Below are 14,818 nucleotides of genomic sequence, written 5' to 3'. Positions count from 1 at the left end.
AGCCCATGCTCCCTCAGGGGAGGCACCAGATGGATGCCCACCTGGGCTCCCATACCACTGCTGGGAGTCTGTGTTCTTAACAGTAAGAGACAATTTTTAAATAAACTTATCATATAATTTGAGAATCATATAAATGCTTAAAGCGAAGGATAATTTCAAAACTACCTATAAAGGTACATGGTATATACTAATTTGTGAAGAAATTTCTTGAATGAATTTGTTGAATGCATGAATGGTAGACATTCCTGGATTTTGCTCAAAAAAGCTTTTTTTAATTTTAATTTAATTTTTTTTTTAACAAAGGAAAAAATAACTTTTGAAATGGGCCTCAAAGGAACTCCTGGACTCTGAGAATAAGGTACTGGTAAGCAGTTCTGGGCAAGAAGAAGCACATGCTCTGATGAACCAGGTGTATAGGGAACACGAGAAGGGTAATTGATACTGACTTTGGATAAGTGTGGGGAGGCCAGCTGAGAGGTAGGTAACTGGGAGAAAAGGTTTGGGAGCAAGGAGGTAACAAGATGAACAGAGTGTTTGTAAAAGAATTTTCTGCTTGCTTAATGGACTGGGAGCAGAGACCAGAGGCAAGCTGACTGCTGTAATAAGACTAAGTCAGTCATGGAGCTGTCTAGTGTGGAAGAGATGGTGAGGCCAACATACAATACATGAGGAAAAGCCAGCAGGGCTTGAGGCCTGCATGGTAAAGAGCCAGCATTTACTCAATGGGGCTTCCTTCCAGAGGAAAGCTCCTTCCATTGACTGTCGTGGCAAAAACTGTATCTCTTTGTCTGAGGATGATGCTGAGCTGAGCTCTGCTTTAAATGTGACCTTTAGAGAGTTAGACCCATAAGACTCAAGTAAGAGCAAGAGAGAAATTTCAAGACAATGCCAGACCAGGGCTTTGTGAAGCTAAAGAGTAGGTACGTCCAAGCACTACCCAAAGGCCATGCGCAGACACCAACTTCATCCCAGGTGTCTCAGTCTGTTAGGGCCGCTACACCAAAATGCCACAGACTGGGTGGCTTATAGATAATAAACATTTCTTTTTCACAGTTCTGGAGGCTGGAAGTCCAAGACCAAGATGCCAACATCACTGGTTCTGGTAAAGGCCCTCTTCTGGGTTGCATGCTTCCCAGTGGGTCATTACATGGCAGAAAGGGCAAGGGATCTCTGCAGATCCTCTCTTACCAAGGTGCTATCCCGTCATGAGGGCTCCACCCTTATGACATATGTACCTCTCAAAGGCCCCATGAACTAACACCATCACAATGGGCATTAGGATTTCAACGTATGAATGGGGTGGGGCATACATGCAGACCACAGCACCAGGCTATGGAAGAGAGAGACCAGTGTGGAGATGATCCTCCAATGCTCACTAGTCACACTAGAGAGGCCTCCCTCTCTCTGAACTTCTCTGAGTAGTCGGGACGCATGAACGCTTTCTCAGTTCACACCTAATAATGGAGCAGATGCTCAACAGGCTGGAGAAGAAAGAGTAAGATCTTGATAGTCTAGCTTTTCACCCGTCACAGCGGCAGTCACTCTGTAGGTATCTTTCTCTCCCTAATGGGTGTGCTTTTACGGTCCTTTTCTCTCATCATTTGACTTTTTGGTTTCATCCCTTCTCTAATTAATTGAAGACTGCCCATGGTTTCTAAGGAGTTGAACTGATATTCCACCAGACATCCATGTTTTCTTGTGACTTTCTCATTCTACTTTCCCACTGTCCAATCACCCTCAATTATCTTTCCTGTTCCATTTATGACCCCATCACTATAAAGAAATCAACCGGTATGAAAAGTCTGGTAAAGGGCTGAAAGAAGAGCCTGGGGTAGACTTGGATTTTATACCCAGTGCATCTTGTCACATAGTTGCCCTTTGTTATCAGATTGAACCTCTTCAATTCTTGTATCCTCATCCACACAATGAAAATTCTAATACCTTCTCTGCAGGGCGAGTGTGAGGACTACAGATGGGGCACATGATGCCTCTAGCACAGTGCTCCCAAGGCAAGTTTTCCACAGACTATGGGCTTAACTCTTCTGCTCATCTTTGTAGAAAAGCAGTGACTACATTCACAATGAACTGATCTATATTGTAATAGCCATTAATAATTAACAACAAAAAACTAGGCACACACAGTAACTTATGGAATTTCTTTCACTTGATTAGAAAACAGCATTTTTAAATATAACAAATAACTTAATTGGCAATTTAACAATTTAAATTGCAATCAGTAGTGGCCTCTTGAACTTCATAATAAACAGTATTAAATCCTCAAAAATAGAATGATACTTTCGGTCTGAGGATAGGAGTATTTTGTTTTAGAGAGGAGAATATCCCTATGTCTATCCTTACAGAAGCCTGGATGATTTTTGTGAAGAAGGAGAATAAAACAAGTAAAATCCCAGCTACTTTTGCCAGAGAATGCCCCTCCTCTTCCTCTTCTTTTTCCAAAAGCAGCAGGCGAGGCTCCATTGGGCTGCACGGTGGCTCTCATTACCGTGGCTGGCTTCTCTGGCTCCTGGGGAGACCTTGCTCAAGGTCAGCTGAGCTGGCTTCCGAGGAGCCACACCTGACCCTACCCATGGAACCTGAGCTCTGAGTCATTTGCTTGGCGAAGAGCTGATCTGGGAAAAGGCAAAAGTCAGAGATGCTGGCGTGAAAGGTAGATGAGTCATAGACAAGGAACAAATCTTTCGTTATGGAGGACCAGCTTTAGGAAACGCAGAAATGGGAAAAAAAAGCTGTTTGGGGAAAACTAGCTTGTATTTTTGGTCAGGACCATTTAACTCACAAAAAAAGGCACGCAAAAGTTGTTTCTGATCCCAGCAATTTCTTAAGTACCTAGCACTTACACTACAAAAGAATAAAAAAATCTGTCCCAGAGAAGTTTTGAAAAAGGAAACTTTCCAGGAGAAACTGACTTTATCAGTGACTTAAGTTTGACTCAGATAACAAGAAGCTAAAAACAAAGCGAACATTGTAACTTAGTCCCTGAAATTGCAATCACATGGATAATACATAGAAATCAGTGTTTATGTATTCCTTTAAAAATGACTCACATATACAGCATACAGGAGGTTTCATAGTCCAGGTTGAAAAAAACGCAAAAGTTTAACCAAAAGAACATTACAAGGTCATCTTATGCCTTTCTTTTCTTTTTTGATTTCCTTAAACAAGGAACCATGTTTTATTATTATTTTTTTTTACTTTAAAGATTTTATTCATTTATTTGACAGAGAGAGACACAGCGAGAGAGGGAACATAAGCAGGGGGAGTGGGAGAGGGAGAAGCAGGCCTCCCGCCCAGCAGGGAGCCCGATGCGGGTCTTGATCCCAGGACCCTGGGAACATGACCTGAGCCGAAGGCAGACACTTAACGACTGAGCCACCCAGGCGCCCCACGAGGAACCATGTTTTAAAAAGACACACCTTGTACTCTAAAAACAAAGTAATCTTAAATGCACGTATTGAGAAGCAGTGAAAAACATTAATGACAAGACTAGTACATAAGCCTTTGTAAGGCTACTTATCTGTAATGTAAGAGCTCAGAAAAGAACAAAGCTTTAATGAACTTTAAATGCAAAAATTGCCAAAACATTTGGATAAGAAGACAAAAATGATGCTTTTCCCAGCGATCTTTTTAATTAAATGTTTCCATCTTATTTACGGGAAAACGGATATAAAAACAACTGAAAACAACTTGCACCCAAGGACCTGACTTTATTTGAGAATGAGAATTAGTGTCCAAGAATTAGTGTCTCCAACCTAGGTGACGTTGCACTACTGAGTCACGTGGTTGAATCCTTTCTAATCTCCCCAGTGCAGGACCTGGCTACGTAAGAATATTGACAAATATTGACAAACTCAAGACGGTTATGCCTGTGGAGGTAACTGACTGTTTTCTCCAGAATTCATCTGGGAGGGGGGAAGAAGGGTCCTCCACCTCTGCATGCCTACACCATACCAGGCACTTCTACAGCTCTGTCCCTAGCCTTCCGCAAATCTCTACTAGCTTGCTGGTATTCTTAGTTGGTATGTGGGAAACTGAGGCTCAGAGAAGTAAAGTCCATTCGCAGATTGGTAAACACTGGAGCTGAGGTTGCACTCATGTCTACCCAACCCCTGTTCTTTCCTGGCCACCGGGGTTGCAAATTCACCTGCCATCAGGAGCCAGCCCAGTGAACATCAGTGAGCATGACCATCACACGGCTGTGTGTGGGAGAGCAGGGGTGCTGGGAATCATAAGAGGAACCAACAGGCCCATTTGCTGGGGACTTCTCTTGCTTTTAGCACATGTTCCAGCAAACTCCTCACTTGTGGGCAAACAGGGATGGGTGGGCTCCTAGAATGAGGCAGAGTGGAGAACACAGGCCCTGCTGGAGGCATTCCCCATTAAACCCACCTGTGCTCAGGTGCAGCTCTGCAATCTCAGACCTGGGGATGGCAGATGGGGTGTTCCCTCCAGCCAACAGGAGCCCAGGGCTTTCATTTCAGAACTTCTGAAATCTGAGATCAGAAGATAAGGTCCTATGGTGATGAGTGATGGATTTCAGAGTATATCACTAAGGGGAATTGTTGGCTTTTTCTGTAATGCCTCTCTTTCCATGGATTGCAGAATTCTACCTGGCCTAGGCTGGTTCTTACCTGTCAGCCTAAACTGGATTCTGAGGTTCCTGGAGAGGGGTAACATCTACCCAACAAGGTTATGCATGATGCAATAATAACAAACTATACAATGCATTAGATAGTCTATAGGCAATGGCCCATTACATATGGATGCCGGAAAGGAAGCTCGAGGAAGGTTATTAATCAAATCAAAGCATGTAGTCACTCAGGAATATGGCACTGAGGTTAAGACTGTGTTCTTAGGAGGGTTGCTCTTTACCACTCCATAAGTCACTGCAGACAGACCTGAGTCAACTGGAGAGTTCTCTCCAACTTCCTAAACATTCCTAATGTCCTCATTTGGTGATCCTGAACTTTCAACCGCTCTGGAAAAGGGAGGAACCACTGGACCTTGACGACTGTTCATCCACTTCCTTGGCTTTTTCATGGGAAGATGGGGGTCTGGTTCTAGGATGTCTCTGGGCTCTCCATCAGCTCTGGAGACCAGGAAGGAATCCTGGGGTGTTATGGACGTGGGGCAAAGTACCCAGCAGTACCTTCCATGGAGCACACACATTCCCGAGGCTGCTTGGCTGTCTGCCAACACCTGTCCCCTTCTCTCAGTCTGTCCCTTGGCTGGCATTTATGTTCTGCCCTCTTGACATGGCATCCTTTGGGAGGCCAGCCTGCAAAAGTCTCTCTCCCCAAAATTCCCAGGGCGCTCATTGCTGGCCCTATACCATTTGGCCTGTCAGAAAACACCATTTCATTCCCCAACCAGACTGTACTTCTCATTAAAGTGCAAAGATGTTCACTTTTTTTTTTTTAAAGATTTTATTTATTTATTTGACAGAGAGAGACACAGCGAGAGGGAACACAAGCAGGGGAAGTGTGAGAGGGAGAAGCAGGCTTCCCGCGGAGCGGGGAGCCCGATGCGGGGCTCGATCCCAGGACCCTGGGACCATGACCTGAGCCGAAGGCAGACGCTTAACGACTGAGCCACCCAGGCGCCCCAGATGTTCACTTTTTAATATTGTCTTCAAATCCATGTACTTCCAAATACCTGATTAATGATTATTGGTAAATATAACATGGCCTTTGAAAAAACTACTAAGCAAATATGTAGAAGACATATCACGGAAACCGTCGCAAAAGCAAAAGTAAATCATGGTGACGGTTATTTCAGTCCTGGCAGAGACTTCGAAGACAGGGACTCTTTTTTTTCCTTTTTTTTTTTTTTTTTTGCCAGATAGCAAAATATCTGAAACCTCAGCCTCTCAGCCTCTTTGTCTTAATGTAATAATGGCCCAGGTTTTCAGAGAGAATCAATACCTTCTGCTCAGAATGGGTGAAAATAAAACAACGTACTTACTTGGAAGAGGAAGGAGTATTTTATGGATGTGAGGCAGGTGTCACAGGGAGTCCGTTCTATCTTCAGTCACTCTCTGCAGCACGTAATATCTGAAAATACAAAAAAAAGTGGCTATTGCTTTTTTACTTGACAAAAAGAGGCAGGCTGCTAAATACACATAGCAATAGGAAATAAGAATTCTTTTAAAAACTGGTGAATAAATTAAAAAATAGATAAACACGTAAGTACACCAGAATGTGCTGGTTCTTACATGTTTCATTTAGAAGCTAAGGGTTTTGCTTACTTCAACTATTTTTTTTAAGGAGACATTTGACCAGAAACAGCAATTATAGAGAAGGATATAAACATCAGGTTGTGAGAAGTCACATAAATAACGGCTTACAGGACATCATCTCATTTCCAGAACGGCTGCTCTGTGTATCCCAAGTCCAAGTCTACCCAAGGTGTGATAGGGTGTTAGCTTTTCAAAGGGCCCCGGGGCCCATCTGGTGCGCAATCCCCATTGCAGAACTGGAAACAGGCCCACTCAGGTAAGGCCCTTGGCACAGACCAGTCAGCTGGCTGGGGCAGACTCCTGATAGCCATAGGAGCGGCCTTCCCCTGCACTGTCACACTCCCATGCCAGTAGTCATTCATTCATTCATTCATTCATTCATTCCCAAGTACTGACAGGAGCACTTTCTATGGACCAAGTTCTTTTCTAGGCTCTGGGGGTTAAGAAAAAAATCTCTGGCCTCAAGAGTTTATGTTCTAGAGAGGGGAGACTAAATACAACGAGTGCTATCTCAGAATGGTCTTGCCACAATGGCGGCTGGAGACCTCTGAAGGCAGTGAGGGACCAAGCCATGGGTCAATTGGGGGAAACACACTGCAGGCCGAGGGGGCAGGGAGGACGGTGAGGCACAAAGAACACCGGAGACTGGCAGGACGGGAGCAGGGGACACCTGGGGACACGGGAGTAGTGGCTAAGTCTGTGGCACTGGATGAACCGACCAATGGAGAGCCCATGACAGGGAAGCTGATGAAGCACAGAACTTTGGAGAATGTCTACTTAAAAGGAGGGCAGGAAAGAAGGAGATTGGGAAGAAACATTTTGAGGCAGGAGAAAAACCGAAGGGAGCGGTCTCCCAGAGGCCAGCAGGTCAGTGAGCTGCTAGCTTGGGCCGTGGGCTCTGAAGGAGAATACCTCCAACACAGTGAGAAGGGGTGGTTGCTGCTATATGGCCGGTTGTGAAAAAGGGGGTATGGAAACCTGACTAGGGCAAAACGCTGCAGGATTCGGAGGGTTCTCTGATGGCGGGCTCCCAATATTGGAAATGCAGTATCTGTTTTCACGCAGACGTTTCACTGGTGGCAAGACTAATGCAAACACGCGATCCTTCAGGTGGACTTTCACACCAAATTTAGGAAGATTTAAAATATGTCTAAATTCAATTAAATGTATAAGGAAAGCAGAGGCCTTAATCATAGTAGGGTTCAATGCCAGTGTTAGAATCCAAGCCCCAATTTTACAAGCTTGTCTTTAAGAAGCATGTACAAAATAGATGATTTAAATACAAGCATCAACAGGCATCCAATGGCAAATGATCATTGCTGGCAAGGCCAACAGGTCCAAAAATAATCACTAAATGACTGAGGAGTCCAACAGTAAGGAAAGTATTTGGTGATTCCTTTAAGATGAACTTCGAAACTACTGGATACGTTTAAATTACTGGAGACATTAAAAAATCTTTTTTAAATCCCATGCTATGTAAACCTATTAAAACAAAAATACTTCCATGCAACAGTCTGCTGTGTGTTCTGAAAAGGTTCAGCAGGAGGAAAAAAAAATGATAGTTTATATTTATGACATTTATGATAGATAACAAATAAGACCACATAGTGGAACTGAAAGTCAACATGAGGTATGGAACAGATCTGCGGCCCACACAACCCCTACTAGACATTAGCAGTAGTGGATACGGTGTAAGTTGAATGGCAATTAGAGAGTTCTGGATTGGGGACCTGATGCTACTATCTCTCTTCTGAAGGCTTCCCTCCCCACCCTTTCTAAAGAACGGGTCGCCCCTCCTTGGTATCGCCAAATTAAATGCCTCTGTTCTCTTTGTACCCCGTATTGTTATGCTTTATTATTCATTTCACTCTCTCTCTTCTCCCATAGGGCCACTTCTTACAGAGAGGGCTATGCATCTATCTTTCTCTCACTCATGCTTAGCACAGACCCTAGCACATGGTAGGTGCACAAAACTACAGAATAAAATAATGAGAGAGAAAAAAAAAGAAACACACTTAAATGAGAGGCCCCATGTCTCTTCAAATAGTTTTCCAACCCAGGCAAATTTCGGAGGGTCAGTTCTGAGATGGTAATCAATTGCTAATGACATACGTCCCTCAGTTCTTTTGGTATCACGGATGTCCGAGCATCCAGCCAGAAAGCCACCCATAGGTATTATACTGCAACCCTTACATCCAAGAGCATGCAGTGCACATCGCTCCTTCTTTTCTACAATTCTTTTCAGGCTGTGTTCAGCCCAGCTGCTTTGTGGCACATCATACTCTACACGAAATGACTTTGTTTTTAAACTGATTACCATTTTTCCTGCTGTGATTACGAGCCCCTGGGAGAAAAAGTCAGAAAGTACCACTTCGTGTTTTAATTTAAAAAATTATATATTCTAGTTCATGCTAATGGACTTATGTTTGATTGACCAGGAATGTCATTCTCTCATCAGGAAAGAGCCACAGAATTACAAGGAGGGGAGAGAACAAAATTTTCAAGTGTCTAAGAAATTTATTTTTACAGTTTTATCTCAGAAATACATAAAGACTAAAAAAAAAGAAAAAAATAAAAAAAAAGAAATACATAAAGACTGCCCTGCATGTAGTTAAAAAAAAAAAGGAGCTGTGATTCATCTTAGGATAAAAGTACAGATTCTGTTACTTTGCAGAAAGATAAATAACATTTTATTTAGTGCCATCTGAAAAATGCCCTTTTAGTATATGTTAAGAGGCCCTTTGGGATATCCTAGTACATCACACAATATCCACGCACATTTATATTTACATCACATTTTTAAGGAGTTCCTTCTAGACACACAAAGTCTTTCAAGATCCAGCCCACAAGAGTCAGCGTCACTTAGAACTATTTCCCATAGCTTCCTATTTCCCACAGCCTAATGGAGCTGTGTTCACAAAAGGAGGTTTCCAATGTTGCCGGAGGAGGACAGCAATCATTTACTCTTTTTTTTTTTTTTTTAAGATTTTATTTATTTATTTGAGACAGAGAGAATGAGAGACAGAGAGCATGAGAGGGAGGAGGGTCAGAGGGAGAAGCAGACTCCCCGCCGAGCAGGGAGCCCGATGCGGGACTCGATCCCGGGACTCCAGGATCATGACCTGAGCCGAAGGCAGTCGCCCAACCAACTGAGGCACCCAGGCGCCCCAGCAATCATTTACTCTTAAGGCAGCCCACTTCTTGGAAATTCTGTAAGACCAAGGCCGTTTAGGAAGCATTTCAGGAGATGAAGAGGAGGAGAGGGAGAGACAGTCATGGAAATGCACCCGTTTATTCTTCCCCAACCGAGTGTCTGAGCCTGGCTGTTAGGTGCTGCTCTTTTGCATGCCTGCGGCAGGGAAGCTGTCAGGGGAAGAACGGAGGTCTGGAAGGGAAGCGTGGGGTTGGGGTGTGTGACGGGGAGCAAGAGCACTGTGGCAGACTGTGCCCTCTGCCACTGCAATGCAACCTTCTCCAGTCTGCACCAGGCGTGCCTGGTGTCAGCGGAGTCCGCGCGGGAAGCAGGTGCTCTCAGGAGAGTGACCCTTATCACATCCAACCCACCACACGTGGTGTCCTAACTCGCAGCCTATCGTCCTAGAGACCCTGCTTTACACTGAGCGCCTAGCAAACTTTGTCAGTTCAGATGATCCTCCCTTACAATAAAGGACCACCTCTCACAATATTCTTTAGTTTTTCTTAACACTGTTAGCTGAGAGAAAGAGGACATTAGATGATGTATTACACCTCGGGATAGACGAGGGAGGGGAACGCGGAGTGGGGCGGGGGGAGAAGCCCAGTTAAGTATGCTGAAGTTTTCCTTTGCCCAGGAATATACGGAACCCCTTCAACCAGACGAGCGCTTTAAATCAAAGCAGTTATTTTAACAAAATAGGTAAATGGCAATGCGTGGCTTTTCAGGAGCAGGGAAATAGTTTCTGACAGCCTTCAGCTATCAGCAGGGCTCTCCTCTGATAGCAGAGACGCATGGTGGCAGCCAGCCAGCCCTGTGACTGGTGAGTCAGTACACAAGTTTCTGTGGTCTCCCAGTCGGATACAGTAAGGACATCAATTTTTAAGTGTGAGGACTAAATGATAACAAGAGGGTTCTCCTGGTGTAAAACCACCCTATGGCGAAGGTACCCTGAGAAACAAAAACTCACATTGCGTTTGTTTGGGTGTCTTTCAGATCAGCCGTGGCCATGTAGATATTTCTCCTCCAGAATAGACCATCTTTATTATAGAATTTAAGATCATTTATGGTCTGATTTGGAAAACAATCCAGGCAATCTGTTAACAGGAATTTTTAAATGCTGTCAAACCTTAGGCAAAGTGGTAAGAACCCCACCTTTCTGCGATTTCATTTCAACTCTGAAAGCAACGTCCCTGTTAAACAAAGCCCCGAGTGAAAAATCTCCCTTTGGCACGGCTGACTACACACCTATGTATATTTTTGGCAAAATAGGATATGCTAATATTCTCCGTATTAAAAAAGCTTAATGAAAAACTACAAGCGGTGAAACAAAGAAAACCACCCAAAATGAAGGCTGCACACATCTTTGAAGAAACAATAGCACATTACTTCTGCTAAGATCCTGCGTCGACGCCAGGAGAATCGCTGCCCCGTCCTCATTAAAGTGTGTCTCACTGAACTCTCCTTGATTGCTCATTATTCAGGAGAGTCCGGACTCAATACAAACAAAGTCAACCGGCTACTGAAACGCGCCTCCAAAGACACCTAAATGGATGCAACATCGGACTTTCCCAAACAGAAGAGCACCAATAAGCATCATTCCCCACTACATACACTCTTGAATCCAGGTCAAAACAATATTCCTTCATGAACAGGATAGCTGTTTACCAGCCGAGCCTTCTCCAGGAGAACATAATCATAGTCCGGGAACGCTGGAGTACGCATGATATTAACAAAAGCAAGATCAAATTAAACAGATGACAAGAGGAACACGCTTCATTTCATGCATGGCCCTGTTTTTCTTGCGAGAGAAAGCCTCAAAGTAATTACCGTGAACTGAAACTTCTTCACTGATCCCCGGCAGCCGGCAGCCGGTGGCTCTGATACAGGACAACAAAGACAGACACCTTCTCCCCGGTGCCCTCCTCCTTCTTTACCGTTACCAGCTGGGCACCTCCACCGTTGCGAGAACACAGAAGAGTATCTCTGTATCTATGTGTCCAATGCAGCATAAAGAGTACTGTGGAAACCTATCAAACTGGCGAGCAGCGATGATAGCAACCAATGAGGAGAGGCTCATGCAGAATCCAGCACATGCTCTCTGAGGCGCAGGCCGTCACCAGCGCTTAGCAGGCTGCTAATCTAATTATAGCTAGTTTGCTAGCTCAGAGCTCTTGGAGCAAAGCACATGAGCAAATTAAATTTTCATAAATTAAACCCCAAAGACAAAATCATCTTGATTTCCTGTCATTTTGAAGATTAATGCATCACCTTATAAACTATAAGTGATTTTTAAAAGTGCATTCTTGTTTTTTTCTCCAATGCAGAGAAACAAAGAGTGGTTAGATCAACGTACTGTACTACCAGCTTACTTAAACTTAACAGATTCCGGCACTGAGATTTATTATTTATAAATATATTTATTATAAATAATAAATTACTATAAAATCGACACAAGCAAGATATTAAATCTGAGTGCTATAAAATCCAAGCCTCACTTTATTTACCCTGGTTAGCCATTTGCCACTCATCTGTCCTAAAGTGCTAATTAATCTCTCAATATAGTTGCAAATACCATGCACATTTCCATCCATAGTGGAAAAGGGCTAATCAAGGTGTCAAAAGTCATAATCTTGACTACAGTGATGAATAATAATTCAGAGCTACAAGAGGTGGGAGAGGGATATCAGAAGTTATTATAAAAGCAAAAATTAAATAAATATGCCCACCTCAGAATTTAGTGGTAAAATTAGTTCTAGAAGCCCAAATCCTGTGAGAGGTGGTCTGATGCACAGGTACAAGACATGGACCGAACCATCAGTCTGTCTGGGTTTAAGTTCTGGATCAGCTATTTCCTACCTTTGTGACTGGGCAAGTGACTGGATTTCTCTGTGTCCCCGAGGCAATAATGGGAGACACCTTGCAGGACTACTGTCAATGACCCATTAGCACCTAGCACGGGGCCGGGCACACAGTGAGTTCTAATCAAGCTATTATTAATAGCAGCAAGCTTTTTGCTACATCATATTGTCTACCTTCTTTTCCAGCATCACACTACTCTAAAAAAAGTATCTAAACACTTCTCCACTGTAGAGTTTTGTGGGAAACACCATTTAGAATTAACAATGACAAGCTAATGGCAGACTCGATTCATCACAGAGAATCATTATTGGTGTTCACTCTAGTAACAAAAATTATTACACCTCCTTTTTGCCTAAGTAATTGCTACAGTTTCACTTAACTCTACACGAACCAATCTTAAAGGGTATTTTCAGGAAATTATGGACATATAATTGTATTTCGTTAATGATTTGCAATATAGCTTAGATGATATACATTTTAAAAGTGTTTTCTATGGGATATAAATTGGGGACAGTTGATAATGAGAAGTTTGATTCAATTTAAAATGACACATTTATGTGAGAAGGGGAGAGGAGAGAAGGCAGCTAGTCAAATGTAACTTTTTGTCCCTGCAGCCTATTTATGTATTTGTTCTCCCTTCAAGTCGTTTCTTTCTTCCCAGTATGTTTTACAAAATTAATAATCCCGGGGTGACATTAATCAAATCTGCTCACATGTTTAACTTTCCTTCAGTAATTCCCAGAAATCGGTATGTTTTACCAAGTTCTAATCCAATGATACTATGCAAACTTCTCATTTCTGTAGTTTTGTTTTGCTCTGATTTTCCTTTGAAAACCTTTATAGAAGGCTGACATTCTCAAAAGGCATTATGATTTGCTTTAAGGAATCAAACATCCCCAGGGATTAATCAGTAGCCATGGAAAAGGAATCCTGTCTACGGATCATTTTTCATCCTCAGTCTTTGTGTCCCACACCTGTTTGGGAAGTGAGCTAGTGAAAGGGATGGCATGGCCCATAAACTTCAAGGGAGAGCACAGCAACTCATGGTCCATAAACTCAAGAGTGAACACGTGTGGGGAAATGTATACAGAGACACAAACTCTGGGAAAATATGATGGAGACGAGTCTGCTAAAGAAAACGATTGCTCGGTGCACTACCTGGAAGCGTCGACCATCGAATTATCAAAGTGCAATCAGTATCATCAGGAGCTAAAACTCCAAGAGGAATTGGCTTCAGTGATTTGGCTTAAGGCACAGCTCCCCAGAGGCTGCCAGGATACAGACTAGTAACCCTTCGAGGCGTTTATCTAGGAAACATCGAACAGCTCTGCCTTCCCCTTCATTTAACAGACTGCTAGCTCAAAAAAGGCACTTTAAAAAGCTGTTTGATTAATTTCTCTCATGCCTGATTTGTATAAGCTTTAAACAGACCCCTTCTAAGAGACGGAAGCGACTGTCCTTTCTTTGGTCTTATCTTTCAACGTGTTTGGAACCAATATTTGTTTGAAACTGAGTAACAGTTAATTGGTAATCTTTCTGACTGCCACTCTGCTAGGTGAGCCTATGTATTTTTTTGACCTCAGGAATAAGCAGTTCTGTCTTTGAACTTTTGTCAACTCATCCCTGATTCTGAAAAATCATTCATTCCCTCAGTGAACAGCTTCTGGCACCTACTATGTGCAAGGACATTGCTGGACATTGAGAGCCAGAGTGTTCTGGTTCCTAATGGAATTCCAACCTAATGAGGGAGATAAACATTAAGTGATTCATTAACAAATGAGTAATCACGATGCGGCAAACTGCTGTGAAGTGGGGATGGACTGACTGGTCTGTGGCTGAAGGTTTCTGGAGGGAGTATGGGTGAGGGCCAAGAGTGTGTGAAGGTCCTGCAGAGGCTGGTGGGGCCCGAGGACAAAAGAAGGACAAGGAGACACAGCTGCAAACAGCATACACCAAAGGAGGAAGAGAGTTTGGTTCAAACCCTCTGAAACTCTGACTGCCGATTCCTTTTCAGTTCTTTCTAGAGTAATAGGCTTCCATTATCTTCCAAGTCAAAAACCTTCACTTACCCTTCCTTGTACAAAGAACAAAAACATGTACATCTCATATTTGCTACACTGGGCGAGGAAGATCAGTCACTTACCACACACACCGTTTACCTCCCTGAATGGATTTCTTCAAGTTCTGTTCTGATTCTCTAACCTTGGAGAACGAGGAGAGGAAAGCCTATGTGTCAAGAATTTCCATGTAGAGGGGCACCTGGGTGGCTCAGTCGGTTAAGCTGCGCCTCTGCCTTCGGCCCAGGTCATAATCCCAGGGTCCTGGGATCGAGTCCCACATCGAGCTCCCTGCTCAGTGGGGAGCCTGCTTTTCCCTCTCCCTCTGCCCCTCACCTCGCTTGTGCTCTCTCTCTCAAATAAATACAATCTTAAAAAAAAAAAAAAAAAGGAATTTTCATGTAGAACTTTGTTAAAGTTTTCTTTTCTTGGAACAGAAAACAGGGTTCA

General features: G+C 43.3%; 1 protein-coding gene across 7 annotated transcripts in view; it reads right to left on the bottom strand.

Annotated features, from left to right (window-relative positions):
• Nucleotides 1-14,818, bottom strand: part of FAM110B (family with sequence similarity 110 member B) — a 148,949-nt gene that overhangs the window by 55,624 nt on the left and 78,507 nt on the right. For 4 of the 7 annotated variants that reach the window (XR_014144178.1, XR_014144177.1, XM_081816016.1 and 1 more), the window contains one exon: nucleotides 5,983-6,071. The gene's annotated coding sequence lies outside the window, so the exon portion shown is untranslated. Of the gene's footprint in view, nucleotides 1-5,978; nucleotides 6,072-10,419; nucleotides 10,692-11,279; nucleotides 11,708-14,818 lie in introns of those variants that run through there. The other 3 variants (XM_031018117.2, XM_081816019.1, XM_081816018.1) reach the window with 3 other exon arrangements.

Source organism: Leptonychotes weddellii, chromosome 4 (assembly GCF_054177405.1).
Source record: "Leptonychotes weddellii isolate Sample4059 chromosome 4, ASM5417740v2, whole genome shotgun sequence".
Classification (NCBI taxonomy): Eukaryota; Metazoa; Chordata; class Mammalia; order Carnivora; family Phocidae; genus Leptonychotes; species Leptonychotes weddellii.
Note: the sequence above shows the minus strand (reverse complement) of the source record. Positions and strands in the feature narration are given on the sequence as shown.